This window comes from Rhinopithecus bieti, unplaced genomic scaffold, assembly GCF_001698545.2.
Source record: "Rhinopithecus bieti isolate Rb0 unplaced genomic scaffold, ASM169854v2 scaffold_5476, whole genome shotgun sequence".
Taxonomy (NCBI): Eukaryota; Metazoa; Chordata; class Mammalia; order Primates; family Cercopithecidae; genus Rhinopithecus; species Rhinopithecus bieti.
The window spans coordinates 2,916,462-2,940,319 of NW_016805433.1; the positions used below are offsets into that span (position 1 = coordinate 2,916,462).

At 38.9% G+C, this 23,858-nt stretch overlaps 1 protein-coding gene and 1 pseudogene across 1 annotated transcript in view; one reads left to right on the forward strand and one right to left on the reverse strand.

Annotated features, from left to right (window-relative positions):
• OSBPL8 (oxysterol binding protein like 8) overlaps positions 1–23,858 on the forward strand; it is a 209,750-nt gene that overhangs the window by 37,681 nt on the left and 148,211 nt on the right.
• On the reverse strand, positions 7,592–7,963 carry LOC108529952 (60S ribosomal protein L35 pseudogene; annotated as a pseudogene).

The following is a 23,858-nucleotide window of genomic DNA, read 5'->3' on the forward strand; positions in this document are numbered from 1 at the left end:
AAAAAAAAAAAAAAAGAAAAGAAAAAGAAAAGTAAGAAAAGTAATTACATCTCTAGTCTTGATATGAATTAAGTTTGATTTTCTTTTCTTTTTTCTTTTTGCCAAAAAAAAACTTCACAGTGGTATATATTTTGTATCAGGAAGTGTATAATACCTGGTTGTCCTTTCTTTGTTTTCAAAACAAAAGCAACACTTTCCAATTATTATACTCATTTTTCAGGATTTGTGTGAAGATCAGTGATGGTGTATGGAAAGCATTTGGAAAAGGCCCAGCCATTTTTAAAAAAATTTAATTGCTCTTACTACTCTTATTTGGTTTTCCTAGTTAAAATTTTAGTTGTACTGTTGGTAGTTATAGAATGCTAAAAGGCCAGCAGAGTTGAAATTATCACCTCCTAACAAATAACTTATAATCTTCTGAAGACTGAAATTTGTACATAGTTTTTTCTGTGAAGTTTTGTGCCTGCTATTATATTGCTTTCATAGACAGTTTTTAATTTAGGATTATAGTTTGGTGCCTGTGGACATTTTTATTTCTGTATCTTATTTATCTTCAATTTTGTTTATTATGAGAACAGTCTGTTAACATATTAAAGGATTTATTCACCTTAGTGCCATTTTTTCTCTTTCCTCCATTCTTTGTTGTTTACGTATGTACTTTAAATGATTCTAATTCATAGTACTTATATACTGTATTTCGTTTTCTAAAAGAGTTAACGTATAATCTCTTTTCCATATTGTTTTATAGTCATAGTAGTCTTTTAAAGTGAAGTTATGCTTTGCCGTTGAGATTTGTCATATTTATGATTTCTTTGTTTTTTTGAGTTAAATGAAGAGTTATATTGGCCTTCAATGCTATTTAAGTTTTCTTTTTCTTGGAAGTGAGTACATGGATGTCTAAGTCTGCTTGGGCTGCTGTAACAAAATACTGTAGACTAGATGACTTAAACAACACATTTATTTTCTACGTTTCTGGGGGTTGGAAAGTCTGAGAGCAGGGTGCCAGCATGGTCAGGTTCCAGTGAGGGCCCTCTTCCTGGCTTGTACACAGGTATCATCTTGCTGAGTCCTCACATGGTGGAAACCGAGAGGGGAAACAAGCTCTTTTGTATCTCTTGTTATAAGGGCACTAATCCCAGCATGAGCACTCCATGACATGATTACCTCCCCAAGGCCCTATCTACACATGTCATCACATTGGGAATTGATTAGGATTTCAACATGTGAATCTTGGAGAAGGCACAAATACTGGAGATGACATAAATATTCAAGTTCATAGCAGTGAGGAATTGGCTTTTTATAAAATACCTGTTGTTTAAGGGCCATAATTTTCCGTTTGACTCTATGGATAGCTGCTACATTCTCTGTGAACTCCACCCTTATTCTTCCATTAGCCTTGGTTTCAGGGAAGAGGAATACTTTAGAAATGTGGAAAGAACAAAACAGTAAACTCTCCTTCCCTACTGCCCTTTAAATTTTGTTTTCCTCTACAAAATATAAAATAAGTTTATGGTTAATTTTGAGCAGATAATACAGGTTAACACAGTAGAAATAACAATTTCTTACTGGAAACTCTAGATAGGAACCAGGCTGGGCATGGTGGCTTATGCCTGTAATCCTATCACTTTGGGAAGCTGAGGCGGACAGATCACTTTGTCCCAGGAGTTAAAGACTAGCCGGGGAAACAGGGCAAGACCCTGTTCCTACAAAAAATACAAAAATTAATCAGGCGTGGTGGTATGCACCTGTAGTCGCAGCTACTTGGGAGGCTGAGGTAGGAGGATCACTTGAGCTCATTCATGGTGAGCTGAGATCATGCCATTGCACTCCAATCTGGGTGGCAGTGACATCTTACCTCTAAATAAATAAATAAAGATAGGAATTTGCTATATTTTAGTACTTTAAATACTATTGGCTTAGGACCTTGTCTATCTATTATATGTTTTAGTTCATTTTGTGTTGCTATAAAATAATACTTGAGGCTTGGTGATTTATAGAGAAAAGATTTGGTTTGTTTAGCTCATTATTCTTCAGGCTGTACAAGAAGCATGGCATTGACATCTGCTCAGCTTCTGGTGAGAGCTTTGGTGCCGTTCAGAAATGACAGAGAAGGTCAAAGGGAAAGCAGGCACATATGAAGAGATACCAAACGTAAAGGGTGTCCTGGCTTTATAGCAATCCACTTTACTGAGAACTGACTTATTCCCTTGAGAACTCATTCCATCTTCCTAGAGTAAGAACTCACTACTGAGAGAATGGCACCAAGATATTCATGAGGAATCTGTCCCCATGATCCTAAGGCCTCCCACTGGGGCCACCTGTCAACACCACTGCACTAGGGATCAGATTTCAAAATGAGATTTGGTAGGGACAGACAAACCATATCTAAACCATAGTACCATATGACTTTTTGTTTTCTCATTTTTTGGATTATATTGAAGCACCTTTTTTCTCTTTTAAAACTTTGAGTTCTAGAACTAGTTAATTCACGAGTTGTTCTTGTAGTCTAATTTACTTCAAAGATTAACCTATTAGAAGGAAAGACAGGTTCATTTATTCACAAATGAGATGAGATCATTAATTTTAAGTGACTCAATGTGAATAACCAGCACATCATGGAAGGGGATCGCAGCGTTATAATTGATTTCGTTCTAAATGGCACCAGATCAATTTGTTGTGTTTGAGGCAAGTTGATATGTCCTCAATTTGATCTCTAATTGTGTATTTCTAGACAGAAAAATTTTACTTTTTTTTCCCAATTATTTTATTATGGTAAAATAAATCATCTTAAATCATCTTAACCATTCTTCAATGTAAAGTTTATTGGTATTATGTATATTTATATTGTACAAACATCAGTATCATCCATTTCCAGAACTCTTTATCTTGCAGAATTGAAACTATATGTCCATTAAACAATAACTCTCCATTCTCCCCTCCTCCTGTCCCCTGGCGATCATTATTCTACTTTCTGTCTCTACAGTTTTGGCTATTGTAGAGACATCATAAAAGTGGAATCATAGAGTATTTACCTTTTTGTGACTGGCTTATTTCACTTAGCATAATGTCCTCAATGTCCATTCATGGTGTAGCATATGTCAGAATTTCCTTCCTTTTTTTTTTTTTTGAGACAGAGTCTCGCCCTGTCGCCCAGGCTGGAGTGCAGTGGCCGGATCTCAGCTCACTGCAAGCTCCGCCTCCCGGGTTTATGCCATTCTCCTGCCTCAGCCTCCCGAGTAGCTGGGACTACAGGTGCCTGCCACCTCGCCCAGCTAGTTTTTTTTTTTGTTAGTAGAGACGGGGTTTCACTGTGTTAGCCAGGATGGTCTCGATCTCCTGACCTTGTGATCCGCCTGTCTCGGCCTCTCCAAGTGCTGGGATTACAGGTTTGAGCCACCGCGCCTGGCCAGAATTTCCTTCCTTTAAAGGCTGAACAATATTCCATTGTATGTATATACCACATTTCGCTTATGCATTCACTTGTTTATGGGTTCCACATTTTAGTTACTGTAAATAATTCTGCTGTGAATATGGGTGTACAAATATCTCTTCAAGACTCTACTTTCAGTTCTTTTGTTTGCTTACCTAGAAGTGGAATTGCTGGATCATCTAGTAATTCTGTTCTTTAATCTTTTGGGGAACCGTCATACTCTTCCACGTGGCTGTACCATTTTACATTCCCACCTGCAGGGCACACAAGTTCCAGTTTCTCCACAGAGCATACATCACTTTTTAATACACTTATTTTGGTAGAGAGAAACATTAGTCTTTTTATTTATGTCCCTTTATAGTCACAATATGTTTGTATAATTAGGAATTGAATTTTGACTGTTGTGAAAACCCAAGGTGCGTGTTTTGAACAGTTGAGAGTATTATTATTCACACTATGCTGAGTGATGAGTTAGTGGGTGTAAGAAAGATTTGGACCCTGCTGTTGGATTCTTAAAATACAAGAAGTGCTTTTGGGAAGAAAATGGCTGGATAAATAAGGTGATGGAAATAAATACTTTGCTTTTTCTATCTGATACATTATTCTTTTGAGCACTTTCTTGTAGAGCAGAGGAATGTCAAAATTTTACCTGCTGAAATTGCTTCTCTTCCACAATACTTTAGAGTGTCATGGGAAGCAGCTACTGGGTGGACCCTTGATTGGTGGTTATTTTTCATTTTTATAAAGGCCTAATTAAAATAGCATATTTAAGTGTGAATTGTCAATCTAAAACACAGAAACTTGGATATAATAGGCCTGCTCCTATATTGACTTAATTTTTTTTTCTTTCATTCCTCCATCTTGTCACACTTTTCCCCATCATCTCATTATCACTAATGGAATATATTTACTATGCAATATGTAGTGCTAGTGGAAATAGAGAATATAGGAGTGACCTCCCACCTTATGACTTACTTGTATTCTCTGCTTGGGATGTGTTTCTTGCCATACTTTGTTTAGCTAACTGCCAGTTAACCTTTAGGTCTCAACTTAAACAACACTTCCTATGAGAAGCATCCTGTAACCTTATGTAAGGTCCATGGAGGTCATAAATCATGTGTGTGTTGTACACTTTGATTCTCCATAAAGTAATGTAGTGTTTGACACATACCAGGCTCACATTTTCATCATGTAGCCTTGGATCTAATGGGGGGAGGCAGATAGATAAATATTTAGAAATACAGTGTGACCAGTTCTGTACTAGAAGTACTTTGCATGCAAAGGAAGAAAGAACTGCGCTAGAGAAGAAATGGAATCCATATTCTCTTGTTTCTTTTTTTTTTTTTAAAGAACTAGTGTGATATCAATATACATTTTAAGTTCATTCATTCACTTAAAGGCATTTAGAGTATTTATGCAAATTTATAACAAAGCTTTCAAAACAATTAAGTTACCATTATTTTGGGTCTTGTAGCCTTTTATTCAAAGGTTATTTATTCAAAATATCTCTGGTCTCTGAGATATTTTATAGGAGGGTTTGTGGGAGGTAGGTGAGAGGGGAAACTGCTGTTCTTGTTTCTGGTGGTTTTACTAAATAAGCTTCTTCTGTGCTGATATGGTTTGGATGTTTGTACCCTCCAAATCTCATGTTGAAATGTGATTCCCAGTGTTGGAAGTGGAGTCTGGTAGAAAGTGATTGGATCACGGGGGCAGATTCCTCATGAATGGCTTAGCACCATCTCCTTGGTGATGAGTGAGTTCTTGCTCAGTTCATGCAGATTTGGTTGTTTAAAAGAGTCTGGGACATTCCCTCTAACCCCATTCCCTTACTCACCATGTGATATGCTGCTCCGCTTCGCCTTCCCCATGATGTAACCTTCCTGAGGCCCTCACCAAAAGCAGATGTGGTCACCATTCTTCCTGTACAGCCTGCGGAACCATGAGCCAAAACAAACATATTTTCTTTATAAATTACCCAGATTCAGATATGTATTTATAGCACTGCAAGAACAGTCTAATACAAAAAATTGGTACTGAGGAGTGGGGCGTTGCTGTAAAGATACCTGAAGATGTGGAAGTAGCTTTGGAACTGGGTAACGGGCTGTGATTGGAAGTGTTTGGTGGGCTCAGAAGAAGACAAGAAGATGAGGGAAAGTTTGGAATTTCTTAGAGACTGGATAAACGGTTGTGACCAAAATACTGATAGAAATATGGACAGTGAAGACTAGCCTGATGAGTTCTTAGATGGAAATGAGGAACTTGATGGGAAGTGGAGTAAAGGTCACCCTTCTGCACCCTAGCAAAGAGCTTGACTGCATTGTGGCCAAATCCTAGGGTTCTGTGGAAGGTCGAACTTAAGAGTGATGACTTAGGGTATCTGGTGGTAGATATTTCTCAGCATTCAAGGCATGGCTTGGCCGCTTCTAACAGCCTGTGATCAAGTACAGGAACAAAGAAATGACTTAAAGATGAAACTTATTTAAAAGGGTAGCAGAGCATAAAAATTTGGAAAATTTGGGGTTTGGCCCTGTGATAAAGAATCCAAGCAGCCAGTGGAGCAACCACTTGCTAGAGCGATTAGCATGACCAAAAGGGAGCCAAGTGCTAATATCTAAGACAATGGGAAAAAGACCTTGAAAGCCTTTTCCAGAGATCTTAGAAGCAGCCTCTCCTATCATAGGCCCAGAGGCCTAGAAGGGAAGAATGATTTCAGGGACCTGGCCCAGGGTGCCACCGTCCTGTTCAGCATCAGGACACTCCTCCCGTATCCTAGCTGCTCCAGCTCCAGCCCCAGTCTTGGCTCAAAGGGGCCCAGGTACAGCTTGGGCTGCTTCTCTGGAGGGTACAAGACATAAGCTTTAGTGGCTTCCACGTGGTGTTAAGAGGGCAAGTCCGAAGGACGCTTGGCAGCTTCCCCCTAGATTTCAGAGGATGTATGAGAAAGCCTGGGTGCCCAGGCTAAGCCTGCCTCAGGGGTAGAGCCCTCACAGAGATCCTCTATTAGGGCAACGTGGAGGGGAAATGTGGGGTTGGAGTTCCCACACAGCCCCTCTAGGGCACTGCCTAGTGGAACTATGGAAAGTGGTCCACCACCCTCCAGACCCCATAATGGTAGATCTACTGTTAACTTGTACCCTGAGCCTAGAAAAGCTGCAGGCACTCAGGTCCAACGTGTGAGAGCAGCCATGGGAGCTGTACCCTGCAAAGCCACAGGGGTGGAGCTGCCCAAGGCCTCGGGAGCCCACCCCTCATACAAGGTTGCCGGACATGAAGTCAAGGATTATATTGGAGTTTAAGGTTTAATGTCTGCCCTGCTGGGTTTTGGACTTGCTTGTGGCCTGTTGCCTCTTTCTTTTGGCCGATTAATACCTGAACCACCAATGTATCTTGTTTTGATGTATCAGGTTACTTGTTTTGATTTTACAGGCTCATAGGTAGAAGGAATTTGACTTGAGTCTTGGATGAGACTTTGGACTTTTGATTGAGTTGATGTTGATATGACTTAAAACTTTGGGGGACTATTGGGAAGGGATGATTGTATTTTGCAGTGTGAGTAGGACATGAGATTTGTGGCACCAGCAGAATGATACGGTTTAGATGTTTGTGCCCTCCACATTGTGATCTCCAATGTTGGAGGTAGGACCTAGTGGGCCAAACTGTATTCCCAAAGTGATTGTACTAACTTGCTACTCCCAGACATCACTGTGTGAGTTTTTATTCTTCTATGTTTACCAACCTTGGTATTGTAAGTCTTGTTAATTTCAGTCATTTTCGTGGGTTTGTACTAGCATCTCTATGGTTTCAGAGCGCTGTTTTATGTGCTTATTGGCCACGTGAGTATCCTTTTTTATGAAAAGCCTGTTCAAGTCTTTTCCTTACTTTTTCTATTGGGTGAGGACAACAGCCCTGTTCTGGTCACTCCGGAGGCTGACCAGTCTACGCACGGCTAAAGCTTGAGGAGACAACAAGCCCTGCTCTAGTCACACACTGGCAGCTGACTAGTCTACACATGGAAAATTATATAAAGAAAAGAGCCTGTTAAACTCTAGGAAAAAGGGGAAAAAAACACCCCAGCTTCAGCTTCAGCGTTTGCGGAGGTACTGAGAACCACTTTTTTTTTTTTTTCTCTCAGCCAGCTGTGCTTTATTGACAATGGGCCACTCAGGCCTTGACCGTGTACTTCCGCAGAGGGTACAGCCGCTCCTTCCGCTGCTGCGTCTTGGTCTTCAGGTTCTCCTCATGCTTGTTGAGCCGGTGGTGCATGGCGCGTGTCTTCTTAGGCCGCAGGTCCGGAGGCTTGTACTTCTTGCCCTTGTAGAATTTCCTGAAGTTTTCTTTCTGAGTCTGGTTAATAACTGTGAGAACACGGGCGATGGATTTGCAGATGACTCGTATCTTAGAGAGCTTGGAGGCCGCACCGCCTGTCACTTTGGCGACGCGCAGCTGGGACAGTTCCACCTTCAGGTCGTCCAGCTGTTTCAGCAACTCCTCCTCCTCCTTCCTGCGAAGATCTCCAGCCTTGATCTTGGCCATTGCTGCACAGCCTGAGAAGCACTTCTGCAGAGGCTAAGAGTTGGTAGAAAAAAGCAAGTAATATTAAAAAAGATTCCAGGAATGCTTCAAGGAGCTGACAAAAGCCTAAGTCAGTTTTATAAGAGACTCTATAAAGCATTCTGGCTTTACACCCCATTTAACCCTGAGGCTACTGAGAATCAATATATAGTCCTCGTGTCTCCCTAAGAGGCATTTATTTGCATAGCTTGAGCAAGACCAGATCTGAGACTGTGCACTTGACTATGTTGACTTCCTTCCTTGGCCTCTGGAGGCTCTGATCCTCCCCTTCAAGGTGAGACCTGGGGCTTGTTAGCTCCTGAATCTCTTTCTGAGAGGGTGTTGGCCTCGGTAAAGCGGGGTAGGCTGGGACATATGGAGAAAGAATTTCTATTATCTCTGGTGGCTCCTGCAAAACTGGCTTCTCTTGCTGTTTCTGGGACTCCCTTTTTAAACTCTGTGTCTGCTGGTGAAGCTGCTCTTTTACTTTTGGCTTTTTTGCAGTAAGCTGTTAAACAGGGCTAAATTTATGCTAGTTTTGTTTATATATAACCATGAGTCAATATAAAGGAATTTGATCTAGGTACGCTGGCTGTCCTCCGACCCCTGTCACCACCTTAAATACATGGCCAATTGTTCCTTCTCTATAGTTCCTTCAGTGGGCCATCCTACACCAAAAGAGGGCAGTTCTAATTCACACAGAGATCTTCACCTCTAAGGGGTTAACGTAACTTTATAATTTCCTGCAAAACATTTCTTAAGGTTCTGTAACATGCACTTTAATAGAGTAAGTTTTGATGATTTGATGCCTTTCCTTTTTTCTTTTTGAAATTTTTTAACACAGTTCCCAGCAGAGTGGGCTTACTTTGTGTCTGACCTATTTTCTCTTGAGACAAAACAACATTCACACTACAAGAAGGAAAGGGTAAAAGGTCACTCACTCATCTAATTTACACTAAATCAAAATAAAACTAAAACCAAAGTGTTGTTAAAGGCTCACCTGTTCGTCAAGCAATTTAAGCCAAGTCAAAATCAGAACCAAAACCAAACCATATGTCTTACTGATATATAAGAATTTTAAATAATCTGGTTATGTTTCTGTTATAACTGTGGCCACTGTCTTCCACACTGCTCTTTGCTTTTTCACTGGCTTTATGATGTCTTTTGATAAATGGAAGTCCCTTTTAATTAGTCAATCTCCTTATCAGTTTTTGTTCTTAACGGTTAGTGCTTTCTGTTTAAGAAATCGTTTCATACTCCAGGATCATTTGGATATTCTCCTATATCCTTTTAAAGTTGTGTTTTGCCTTTCATGTTTAGATATGTAATCCAACTGGACTTGGTTTCTGTGTATACTGTGAGGTAGAACTTTGTTTTTTTTCCTTTTATATGGATACTTAATTGACTTAGTTTATTGAAAGCATTATTTTCTTCCATTATCTATGCTAACTACTTCATAAATTCAAGTGTTCATACATATTGTACGTTTGTTTCTAGACTCTTTGTTCTTTTGATATTTGAATATATTTAGTCTGTATCATACTGTCTTCATTACTGTAGCTTTATACAAAGTCCTCCTATGTTATGCTTCTTTTTCAAAATCTATTGAGAGATACTCTGGACATTTATATTTATGTCTTAATTATAAAATCAGTATGTCTAGTTACCAAAATGTCTGTTGAGATTTTGATTTTAACTTTGCTGAATATATAAATTAATTTGAGAAAAATAGACATTAAAAAAATTCATTCTAGACCATAGTATATTGCTCTTTTATTTAGAACTTTAATTTTTTAATTAATATTTTATAGCTTTTTGTCTTGCAGAAGTTTTTCACATTTCTATTAGATTTATATCTAAGTATTTGATACTTTTTTGTTTAATTATAAATTTATCTTTAAAAAATCATTTTCTGACAGTCGCTGATATAGGAGTGTTGTTGATTTTTTTTTTTTTTTTTTTTTGTGGAGAAGGATTTCTCACTGTGTTGCCCAGGCTGGTCTCAAACTCCTGGGCTCAAGTGGTCCTGCCGCCTCTGCTTCCGTAAGTGCTGGAATTACGTGAGTCATTGCATATGCATGTGGTTGATTTTTGTATATTGACCTTTATATGCAGTAATCTTGCTATTCACACTTATTAATTCTAATAATTTGCATATCCTTTTGGATATTTTATGTAAAATTACATTATCTGTAGATATAGATAGCTTCCCACCCCCATTTTTAATCCTTATAGTTTTATTTTTTCTTATTGTATCACACTGGCTAAGATCTCTTGTATGAGGTTGAATGGAAATGTTAATAGGATACCTTGTCACAAAGAGAAAACTTTGAACATTTCACCACTAAGTGATGTGTTCTGTAGGTTTTGATTAGAGAGATTTCCTTCTATTCAGTTTGCTAAGAGTTTTTATCATAAGTGGGTATAAGTTGTATGAAATGTTTTTTCGTTGTCTATTACAATGAACATATAAACTTCTTTATTAAATGTACTCAGTTATATCGATTAATATATATGTTTTTTGAATGGATAAACCAAACCTGATATGATGATGCTCTGTTTTATATGTCACCGGATTTGGTCTTCATCTATTCTGTTGAGGATTTTGACTTTCAGCAATGAATTATAATTTCTCTGTCTTCAAACGTCCTTGTCTAGTTTTATATCACAGTTATATACTACTCGGGTAATGTTCCATACTTTTCACTTTCCTAGAAAAATCTGTGTAAGATTTCTATGTGTCCAGGGACACATAGAGGGGAACAACAGACACTGGGGCCTACCAGAGGGTGGAGGGTATGAGGAAGAAGAGGATCAGGAGTAATAAGTAATGGGTACTAGACTTAATACTAGAGTGACAAAATAATCTATACAGCAGACCTTCGTGACATGAGTTTACCTGTGTAACTAACCTGCACCTGAACTTAAAATAAGAGTTAAACAAATTTCTGGACTGGGCACGGTGGCTCACTCACGCTTGTAATCCCAGCACTTTGGGAGGCAGAGGCAGGTGGATCATGATGAGGTCAGGAGATGGAGACCACCTGATTAACATGGTGAAACCCTGTCTCTACTAAAAATACAATAAATTACCCAGGCGTGGTGGCAGACACCTGTAGTCCCAGCTACTCGGGAGGCTGAGGCAGGAGGATGGTGTGAACCCGGGAGACGGAACTTGCAGTGACCCGAAATCGCACCACTGCACACCAGCCTGGGAAACAGAGCAAGGCTCTGTCTCAAAAAAAAAAAAAAAAAAAAATTTCTATGTGTCTCCCACCCCTCTGCCCCCACTGTTGGGTTAAAATTCACTAATAAGGTACAATAATCTAGGACAGTAATTTTATTCTTTGGAAGGTTTTAAATTATGTATCCAGTAGGACTATTCTGATTTTGTTTCCTGTGGAAGTTTCCGTAAGTTGGATTTTTCTAGGATTTCTCAGTAAGTTGAATTTTACTAAAACTTTTCTAATAAATGTTCAAGTTTATTGGTATTGAGTTGTTTGTAATTCGCTTTTAGGATATTTTTAATGGCCAGAGGATTTGTTATGTTTCCTTCATCAACCATATTATTGGTTATTTATGCTATCTGTTTTTTTCTTTGTTAAATCTCACTTGGTATTCATTAATTGCAGTCTTTTCAAAGAACTAGCTTTTGGCATTTTCTCGTTTGTGTTTTAGTGTTCTTTGACATTTATTACTACTCTTTGTTTCCTTTCTTACTCTTTTGGGGTTTGCTGCTTTAGGGAAGCAAAGTTTTCCTCCACCCTCCTAGGGTCATATGCTTTTCTCTGGTTATAACGTCTGTCTTATGCCAGAAAAACAAAGACACAAAAAAGCAGTTAGAGCTGAATATTTATAATACTAGGAAGGACAAAGAGCATTAGATTGTGAAAATGTAACAAGAATATGGAGTTTCGACTAGAACAGTTAATTGTGGAGAAGAAGCTAGGAAGGTAAGATTAGTTTATTAAGGTTTATGTATGCAGATTTCTCTTAGTCTTGATTTTTCATCACTGGTGTTAAAAATGTCTTTCCTCTGGTATAGGGAGGGCACTTTTCACATGAGAGTTTCATCTCCTGCTTTCAGGAAGAAAAAGGAAGGTCAGAGTACCTTTAGCTCAAAATAATCAATATTCCATAGCAGTGTATTTTGGGGTGGCAGTCCTGAACTTCTCCACTGCTGTTTCAGATTTTTTGAAATGGATGATTAGCTGTTTGATTTTCCTGTCTTTTATAGCTATGCATTTTCTTTGCTTACCTCAGTTCTTACAGTATTTCATTATCATTTCACTAAAATTTTGATTTTGTTGATTGCCACTGTGATTACTTCTTCAATCCATGGATTATTTAGAAGTATATTTCTTAATTGTAAAACACATTGTTGGGGGGGTGGTCACCAAGATGGCTGACTAGAAGCAGCTAATATGTGTGGCTGTCACAGGGAGGAATGGAAGGGGTGAGTAAATAGTTGAATCATTCAAGTACATGCATCAAGACTAATCAAGGAAATAACTCTACCCATGGAGAATGGAGAAAAGCAAGACAGGATGAAGGCCCACCCAGAAGCGACACAGAGGCAGGGAAACCTCCCCTGCTCAGGGAATTTGTTGAGGAAGGAACATAAACACTGAGATCACCCTAGAACTGCAGTGGGCAGCCCAGGAGTACAAAGCTGCAATCTATAGCCAGGACTCAAGGGAAGAGGAGCCTATGCTTTCAGAGCATTGAGAGGGAACATGACTGCAATTGTGAGGAAATTGTGGAGCCACACATCTGAGCAAGAGTCTGCCAACTGACCAGTACACCTAAGTGCCACCTGCTGGATCACACCCCACAACTTCAACACCAAAAATACCTCTCTCATGTACCCCCTCTGAAACCAAAGACAAGAAATCAGCTTCTATAAAATAAAGATCCTGCACAAAGCCTCGACCCTGTGAAAATGTCCTAAAGAGAAGTCTATTGACTACTTAATCTACACTGCAGTTAAAGGAACACCCATATGCAGAGATGAGAAAGAACCAACACAAGAACTCCAGTAACTCAAATGGCCAGAGTGTCCTGCAAGTGACTGTACCACTTCTGTAACAAGAATTCTTAATGAGACTGAACTGTCTGAAATGACAGAAGTAGAATTCAGAACATGGATAGGAATGAATATCATTGAGATTCAGGTGTACAGAAAAATCCAATCCAAGGAAACTAAGAATCACCATAAAACAATACAGGAATTGAAGGACAAAATTGCTGGTATAAAAAAGAACCTAATTAATTTGACAGAGCTGAATAACATAATGTAAGAATTTTACAGTGCAATCACTAGTATTAACAACAGAATAAACCATGCTGAAGAAAGAATCTCAGATCTTGAAGACTGGCTGTCTGAAATAAGATAGACAAAAATAAAAAAGAATAAAAAGGAATGAACAAAACCTCCGAGAAGTATGGGATTATGTAAAGAGGCTAAATCTATGAATCATTGGCATCTTTGAAAGGGAGGAAGAGAAAGCATATGACTTAGAGAACATATTTCAGGGTATTACCCATGAAAACTTCCCTAGCTTTGCTAGAGAGGCCAACAGTCAAATTCAGGAAATGCAGAGAACTCCTGAAAGACTCTACACAAGAAGATCATCCCCAAGATGCATAATCATCAGATTTTCCAAGATTGAAATGAAAGAAAAAATGTTAAAGGTAGGTCACCTGCAAAGGCAACCCCATCAGGCTAACAGCAGATCTCTCAGCTGAAACCCTACAAGCCAGAAGAGATTGAGGAGGGCCTACAACATTCTTAAAGAAAAAAATTCTTCAATAAAGAATTTCATTTCTAGCCGGCTCACTCCTGTAATCCCAGCACTTTAGGAGGCTGAGGTGGGTGGATCACAAGGTCAGGAGTTCAAGACCAGCCTGGCCAATACGGTGAAACCTGTCTCTACTAAAATTACAAAAAAAAAAAAAAAAAGATTAGCTGGCTGTGGTGGCAGGCAGCTGTAGTCCCAGCTACTCAGGCGGCTGAGGCAGGAGATTCACTTGAACCCAGGAGTGGAGGTTGCAGTGAGCCAAGTTCGCGCCACTGCATTCCAGCCTGGATGAAAGAGTGAGACTCTGTCTCAAAAAAAAAATCCTTTTCAGACAAGCAAATGTTGAGGGTGTTCGTTAACCATCAGGCCTGCCTTATGAGAGATCTTGAAAGGAGCACTAAATATAGAAAGGAAAGACCACTACCAGCTAATTCAAAAACACTCTTAAACACACAGACTAGTGACACTATAAGACAACCACGCAAACAAGCCAACATAACCAGCTAACAACAAAATGACAGGATCACATCCACACATATTAATATTAACCTTCAATCTAAACAGGTTAAATGCCTCACTTAAAAGTCACAGAGCAACAAACTGGATAAAAAAGCAAGACCCAGTAGTATGCTATCTTCAAGAGACTCATCTCACACGTAATGACACCCATAGGCTCAAAATAAAGGGATGGACGAGAATCTACCAAACAAACAGAAAACCAAATAATAAATAAATAAATAAATAAATAAATAAATAAATAAATAAAACAAGCCCAGGGCTTAGAATCCTAATTTCAGACAAAACAGACTTCAAACCAACGAAGATAAAAAAAAAAAAAAAAAAAAAAAAAGATTAAAGAAGGGCATTACTAGTAAAGGGTTTAATCGAGCAAAACCTAACTATCCTAAATATATATGCACCCGACACAGGAGCACCCAGATTTATCAAGCAAGTTTTTAGAGACCTACAGAAAGACGTAAACTCCCACACAATAATAGTGGGAGACTTCAACACTCCACTGACAGTATTAGACAAGTCATCAAGGCAGAAAATTAAAGATATTCAGGACCTGAACTCAACATTAGATCAAATGGGTCTGATAGGCCTCTATAGAACTTTGCACCTTAAAACAACAGAACGTACATTCTTCTCATCTCCACATGGAACGTACTCTAAAAGCAATCACATAATTGGATATAAAACAATCCTCAGCAAATGCAAATGAACCAAAAATCATACCAGACACACTCTTGGACCACAGTGCAATACAAATAGAAGTCAAGACTAAGAAAATTCTCAAAACCATGCAATTACATGGAGATTAAACAGCATGCTACTGAATGACTTTTGGGTAAGTAATGAAATTAAGGCAAAAAGCAGTAAGTTCTTTGAAACTAATGAGAACAAAAGTACAACATATAAGAATCTCTGGGACACAGCTAAGCCAGTGTCAAGAGGGAAATTCATAGCACTAAATGCCCACATTGAAAAGTTAGAAAGATATCAAATTAACAACTTAACACTACAATTGAAAAAATTAGACAAGCAAGAACAAATCAACCCCAAAGCTAGCAGAAGACAAAAAATAACCAAAATCAGAGCTAAACTGAAGGAAATTGAGACACAAAAACCCTTCAAAAGATCAATGAGTCCAGGAGTTGGTTTTTTGAAAAAATTAATAAAATAAGCCACTAGCTAGACTAATAAGGAAAGAGAGAATTTTTCAGCTTTCCTTTCAGTAGTAGCTTCCCATCTCATTCAGAGTAAAAAATTAAAGTCCTTCTGTTCTTTGAGGCTCCCTGTGATTTGTAGCTTAGTTACCTTTCTGTTCTCTTTGCTCACTTTGTTCCCTATTCCACTTGCCACAGTAGTCTCTTTGCTATTCTTTAGATATGCCACATGGTCCTGCTTCACAGTCTTTGTGCTTGCTGATTCCTTTTCTGCTTGGAAGGGTCTTCTAGTCATTTGGATTGCTCACCCCCTGATGTTACTGAGATCTTGACTCAGAGTCATTTCAGTGAAGCCTAAAGTCCTTTCTAGGCAATCCAATCTAAAATTTTACCTTGTTTTTGTGACATGTCAGACAACTCCTCCCTTCCTATTTTTTATTCTAGTATCTATTATAATACACAATATATTTTAATTGTTTAATTTAAAAAAATTATCAGGTCAGGTTCATCGAGGAAAATAAATTACTACTGGTACTTCAAGCAAAAAGAAAATTAATAAGGGGAATTAGATGGTGATAAATTTATTGGAAAAGCTGGAGGCATGGATATGGATGGCTATTCCTAGCCTTCAGGTTAGTCATTGCTGCTGATCATTGTACCTGCCTGTTGGTACTAACATGGGTAGCTGGCAGTAGAGTACTTGGTGATCACTATAAAGCCTCGTGTCTGTCAAAGCTTACTGCCATTGTAATTGCCCAATGGGTTCTTCTTGCCAACTGCCCAGATGAACCCAATTTATCAACACAGGGAAATTGCAAAAGAGAAAATATTTAATATACATAGAGCTGGTTAAATGAGAGACTGGAGTTTTATTATTACTCAGATCAGCCTCCTTTATTGGAGGCTAGGGTTTTTCAAGAATAATTTGGTGGGCAGGACGCTAGGGAATGGGGAATGCTGTGATTGGTCGGGGAGTGCAGTCATGCGGTATGGAAAAATAGTCCTCATGTACTGAGTCCACGCCTGGGTGAGAGCCACGAAAGGAGATCCAGGTGAGGCCACCCAGTCACCAGAAATGCAAAAGCCTGAAAAGACATCTCAAAAAGCCAGTCTTAGGTTCTATAGTAATGTTATTACAGGAGTAATTGAGGAAGTTGCAAATTTTGTGACCTCTGGAACAGTGGCTGGCTTCTTATTCAGGCCACTCATACTCCTAACCTTGTGACCTTTCATTAGTTTTACAAAGGCAGTTTACTTTTGGAAAGGGCTATCATAATCTATAAACTAAATTTCTCCCAAAGTTAGCTTGGCCTATGCCCAGGAATGACCAAGGGCAGTTTGGAGGCTAAAGGCAAGATGGAGTTGGTTAGGTCAGATCTCTTTCACTGTCATAATTTTCTCACTGTTAAAATTTTTGCAAAGGCAGTTTCGCTGGGAGAAGAAGAATGGTTTGGTTTATGTCTCTCTTCCACCTTCCAAATACTGTGAAAATGCATTGCATTGGCTGAATGTAAGTCACATCTACAATCCCCAAGGCAAAGACATTTGCAAAATGTAATTTCCATGCTTTTAGCTTCTATGATACAGAGGAGAGCACGGAATGAATGATAAAATAAATTTATTTATACCTATATTGATAAGATATGGATGTATACGTATATATTGGATTAGTCAGGGTTCTCTAGAAAAACAGTACCCACAGTATGTGGAGACATACACACACGCACACAAAATGGGGACTAGCAAGGATGACATTTGCAGGGTAGGTCAACAGGCTGGAAAACTACCACATTGCTGATGTTGCAGTCTTGAGTCTGAAGGCAGTCTGGAAGCAGAATTTCTTTTTCTTTTGAGGACCTCAGGTTTTTTCTTTTTTTCTTTTTATTTTTTGCCTTTAAGTGGTTGAATGAGATCTACCCACATATTGAGGGTAACCTGCTTTACTCAAAGTCTACTGATCTAAATGTTAAACACATCTAAAAAAAAAAAGTCTTCAGAGCAACATCTATACTGGTGATTAACCAAACAACTGAGTCTCATAGCTTAGCCAAATTGACACATAAAATGAACCATTATAGGCTACCCCTTGTTACATTGGCACCCACCATATCTCTTTAAAAACATACTTGTCATAAGCTGAATTGTATCCCCTTAAAATTCATATTGAAGTTTGGCATTCCAGCACTTCAGAATGTGACAGTATTTGGAGACAGAATCTTGAATGAGATAGTTAAGTTAAAATGAGGTCACTAGGGTGGGCCCTAGTTCAGTATGACAGGTCTCCTTGTAAGAAGAGGAAATTTGGATACAGACATGTACAGAGGGAAGACCATATGAAATCTCTGGAAGAAAATGGCCATCTACAAGCTAAGGAGAAAGGCCTCTGAAGAAACTAAACGTGCTGAAACCTTGATCTTGGACCTCTAGCCTCCAGACCTATGAGGAAATAATGTTCTATTGTTTAAGCCACCCAGTTTGTCGTATTTTATTATGGCAACCCTAGAAAATTAATACAATAGTTTATCTCCAAACAAAGACAATAACAAGGACATGCTTCCACCCAGTGGTACAACTGTCTTGCGTAAAATGTACTAACTTTTTCCCCAAAGAGAATGTAAAGTCCTTGGGTGATGTTCATTTTTCTTGTTATTCTGTAACTTAAATACTATAATATAGAGTTAACAATACTTAAATGCTGTGAAATAAAGTCAGTATATCTTATAAAGCAATAAGAGAGGAAAGAAAACAAAGATTTGATACACAAACATATTCATAAAAGAATAAGGAAGTAATAATCCCCAAAATTACAATTTTTGTGTCTGTAACTGATCACGTAATTGTGGCAGGTATTTATAACTACCTTCTTCCACTATCCCTTCTGTATTCATTTCCCCTCAGCAAGTACCTCAACTGGTCATGACTTTTGACCTGGTAGGATGACCCAAAGTTTCATTCCTGAAGAGTCTAGGCAATTACTAGTCCTGTCTAGATTGGATTGTTGTGATTTTCTATTGACTTTAATTACCGAACATGCGGTACTAAGAGATATCCCATTATAGCTCCTGTATTTCAGACATACTTTCCCGTACCTCTGTTGTAGAATAGCAGTCCAATTTCTCCATGGTAATTAGGTTCACTCACCTCACCCAGCCTAGTAACCCCCCATCTTTGCCTGCTGATTCAGAGGCATGGGGACCTTAAAGTGGCCAGATGGCAGTCTTAACTTCGAGTTCAGTGGAATTATTGCTGTGTCTCCTAGTGGAGGCATTCCGCTCTTTGGAGTAAGACTTCCAGACTGGCAAAGCACAAGGTTATGGGGACAAGATGCAAAAATTTTGTTAGTGGATCAATAGCGGTAATAGTGGATGATGTCACTTCCATTCCTCCCTCTCATTCTCAGAGCCATGAACCTTGACTATAGGAGAAAATGCACTGTATGTTGCATGTTGACCCAGAGCATATACAGCCTTCTGGCGATCCATGCTGCAGACTGTATGAATTGCTCCCTCACTGATGCTGTAATTGAGTTTTCAAAATGCCACCCTGCTATTCTGTCAAACCAGTTACTTCATGATGTTGGGGAACATGGTAAGGCCAGTGGATTCCCTGAGCGTGGATTCATTGCTGTACTACATTTGCTGTGAAATGAGTTTCTTCTTCCAAAGCAATGCTATATATGTTACTATGATGGTGGATAAGGCACTCTAAGTCTGTGGATGTTGGTTCAGGCAGAAGCATTGCATGCAGGGAAGATAAATTTATTCAGGTAGGAACAAAATGCTGCCCCTTCCATGATGGAAGCAGCTCAGCATAATCTACCTGCCACTGGGCAACTAGCTAATGATCCTGCACAGTGGTGCTGTATTTGGGACTTGGTGTTGATCTCTACCGCTAGTCAGTTGGGCACTCAGCAGTGGCTCTAGCCAGGTCAGCTTTGGTGAGTGGAAGTCCATGTTGCTGAGCCATGCATAACCTCCATCCCTGTCACCATGGCTACTTTGTTCTTGAGTCCATTGTGGAATGACAGAAGTGACTGGAGAAAGAGGCCTACTGGTATCACAGAATGGGTTCTCCTATTTACTTGATCATTAAAATACCTCTCTGCTAAGATCACCTGTGGTGAGTATTCACATGGGACACAAATATCTTCACTGTAAAGGCCCAGGTAGTAAATATTTCAGGCTTTGTGGACTACATATTGTCTCTGTCACGCATTCTCCTTTTCTTCTCTCCCCTCTCCTTTCTATTTTCCTTCTTTATAGACCTTTAAAAACATAAAAACCATTCTTAGATTATGTGCTATAGTTTGCTGACCCCCAGCTTACCTGTTAAAAAATGCCAGATTCATTTACGTGAAAATTGTATTGGGAAGGAATCCACATTTCCAGATAATAAGGGTTAAGGAAGGCACTGCATTTATTTTAATTATAAATTGGGATTTAAATCTAAGAAAACATTAATAAAGCACCCAAAGGTATTATAAACACACACACTTATGTATATGTATCTATGTGTGTGTGTGTGTGTGTGTGTGTGTGTGTGTATAAAGATACACCCACATATAGTTACTCAATAAATAATTACAAATCACCTAACATTTTATAAGTTTATTAACCAGTGTTGCTGTCACAAACTCAAATGCCTACAAGGGCCTGGCAGACAAAGGGGCATTTTTGGAGTGGCTAAGTACACAGTAGTAACTGAATTGCTTATACGTCAGTAAATTCAAACATTAACAGAATGACTTTGCCAAACGTTGTGAGGACTGAATGAAACATGGTTCCAAACATGTATATGGTCCCTGGGTAATCAGTTTTTATGATCACCTGTAAAAGCAGAGGCTTGTTTCTACCATCTATACTTTTAAGAAATTCTTTTTTTCTCTTACTCTGCTTGTAAGAAAAAAGAAAAAAAGAAAAAAGAAGGAAATTCTTTAAATCTCTCAGCTTGTAGTCCTTGAAGGAAGATTTGTACTTTAAAATTGATGGGCTCAACTCATTCAGGGCAATAAACTATAAAAGTATTGGGGAAAGTATAAAATGAATATGTTGTAATCCATGATTTTTAAAAATATAATCTTATAGGGAAGATAGGAACGTATGCAATTTTAACAGATTTATATAAACAAATTTTTAAAACTTAAAGTAAATAGTATTAAGTGATATATGAACTTTGGAAGTTAACGAATCAAGAGAATACTTCCAGTTAGGGGAAATCAAGGAAGGCTTCATGAAGAAGGTAATATATGACTTGGACTTCATTGGGTGGGTTGGGTTTGGTTTTGCAAAAGAAATATTCTCTAGAAGGAAGAATGCAGGCAAGGGCAGGGAAATATGAAGGCATAAGAATAGGATCTATGAAGACACTGATATATATGCAGAATAGCAAATAATTTTTCTGACATAAAGGCTCAGAGAAAGCAAATAATAACTGAGAAAGGCAAGTATAAGCAAAATGATTGTTACCCTCCAATGCCAAGGCAAGATTTGGACTTAAATCTTTAATAAGAACAGCTGAAGTTTTTGATATTAAGTTGACATGATCTCTTCTGTGCGTTAGATTAACCTAGGATAGAACCGATATAATATGTACGCATGAAGGCAGGGGCAAAGATAGAGGAAATGAATGCTTGAACATTCTTAAGAAATCTTCCAGAGCAGGTAAAGGATCATCGGAGGGTAGCTTAAGGCAACTAGGACAGAAAAGGGCCTTATTGAGAGTAAGGGAAACTTGAGCATTATGGGCAATGGAAGAACTAACAGGACAATTTCTTTTTTTTTGAGATGGAGTCTCGCTTTGCTACCCAGGCTGGAGTGCAGTGGCGCGATTTCTGCCCGCTGCAACCTCCGCTCCTGGGTCCAAGTGATTCTCCTACTTCAGCCTCCCGAGTAGCTGGGATTATAGCAGGGATTAGCCATCATGCCCGGCTAATGTTTTTATTTTTAGTGGAGACGGGGTTTCAACATTTTGGCCAAACTGGTCTCAAACTCCTGACCTCAGGTGATCTGCCCACCTCAGTCTCCCAAAGTGCTAGGATTACAGGCATGTGCCACTGCACCTGGCTGACAAATTATTGATATTGGAGTAAAGGCTTTTACTGGGCTGGGCACTTTGGTTCATGCCTGTAATCCCAGCTCTTTGGGAGGTCGAGGTGGAAGGATCACTTGAGCCTAGGGATTCAAGACCAGCCTGGGCAACATGGCTTAATACATGGCATCCTAATACAAGTTCTCTAGAGGGAGAGAACTAATAGGATATAGATACATAGATAGATAGATAGATATACAGATATATATGAGTTTATTAAGTATTAACTTACATGATCACAAGGTCCCACAATAGGCTGTCTGCAGGCTGAGGAGCATGGAGAGCCAGCCCGAGTCTCATATCTGAAGAACTTGGAGTCCAATGTTTAAGGGCAGGAAGCATCCAGCACTGGAGAAAGATGTAGGCTGGGAGGCTAGGCCAGTCTCCCCTTTCACGTTTTTCTGCCTGCCTGCCTTCGATGGCAGCTGATTAGATTGTGCCCACCAGATTAAGGCCTTTCCTAGCCCACTGACTGAGATGTTAATCTCCTTTGGCAACACCCTCACAGAAACACCCAAGATAAGTACTTCGCATCCCTCAATCCAATCAAGTTGACACTCAGTGTTAATCATCACAATGGCAAAACTTCATCTCTATAAAAGACAAAAAGCAATGAACTTAGTTGGGCATGGTGGTATGTGCCTGTAGTCCCAGCTAGTCTGGAGGTTGAGGTGAGATGATCACCTGAGCCTGGGAGATCAAGGCTGCAGTGAGCTGTGATGGCACCACTGCACTCTATTCTGGGTGACCCTGTCTCCAAAAAAAAAAAAAAAAAAAAAAAGGTGGGAAGGCTTTTATTACCATTAAGTGCCAGAGGGATTAGCTCAAAAGCATAGGTAGAAAACTTAGTTACAGAAAGGATGGTAGCTGATAGAGAAGAAATTCAAATGAGAGCTTTTAAAATTTCTGTGTTCAAAGCATTTGTACGTTTCTTTGTTTTAGAAAGGATTCTTATATAGATACTTTAAATCAGTTGTCAGGACTCAAATACTTACACAACTTGGACAGGTAGCAAAAATGAGTGAAACAGTGAAAATACAGATGCAAACATGGTGTAAGAGGTGGGTGCTTGCAGCTTGTGAAGTGGATGGCTGCTGCTCAGCTCTAATCAGTCATTGCTTAGGTGTTGCATCCATAGTTTCAAGGCAAACCCTAAATTAATACTGTTATGTACAGTTTTTGATTTTTTAAAATATTGGTTGTAAAAAGGACCAGAATCAGGAATCAGAGCTGGTTTCTGGACATTGTGTGACCTCTTCTTTATATAAGTAGACAGGATTTCCCCATATTGGCCAGGTTGGTCTCGAACTTATGACCTCAGGTGATCCGCCTGCCTGGGACTCCCAAAGTGCTAGGGTTACAGGTGTGAGCCACCATGTGTAGCCCATATACTGATTTTTAAAAAATCATTTGCCTGAGAATATCTATATGCCATTCATTGGCTAACAAACATTTATTGGGCATTTATCACATGCCAGCCACTGAAAATACATCCATATCCTTAAAATTGAATGATAAGGAAAGTGTTCACACAAAAACACTTGTTTTCTGTTGAAAAGTGTTGAAAGTGTTCAACAAAAACAGTCTATGTAAATTCATGTGCTCCTTAGTTAATATTTTGATATAAAATGCCCAATCCTAACACACTACTGCTTGTACAAGTTATGGAGAGAAGTATTACATAAGAGTCTTTTCTGTTATTGGAGAATCAAAAGAAACTCCTGTCTTAGCTATGCTTCTTTTGCCTCAAGTTACAAAGGTTCAGTAAAAAAGGACCGTACGCACTTAAGCCCTTACACAGCCTGCCTAGGCTCTAAGGGCACCAAAAGTCAGAAAAAGTTGTTTGGACAGAAGAAGGATAAAAACAACCACATAGAGAAAAATTCAGAAGAAGCTAATATTAAAACATACAGGGAACATACTGCTTCAGAAAGTGATAAAGTTAGTAGTGAGACACATGCTGAGCAAAGAAGCTACTTTTAGGATTTAGGTATAGGTCTAAGTGGAGCTAAACAAAGGAGAAAAACTGTGAGGGCAAGTTTTGGGGTCACTAGGAAAGACTGCTTTATTATGCATACAGATATGCTATTTACACATGTGGTATTAACCTGAAACACTATACTAGGAATTACCAAACTATGCCCTACTCCTATTTTTTTAAATACAGTTTATCAGGCTCATTTTGTTTATTCATTTTCTATTATTGCTTTCATGCTACAACATCAGAGTGAAGTAGTTGCAATAGAAATCCTATCATCTGCAAAGTCAAAAGTAAAATCTGTTTGCTGTATGGCCCTTTACAAAAAAAAAAAAAAAAAA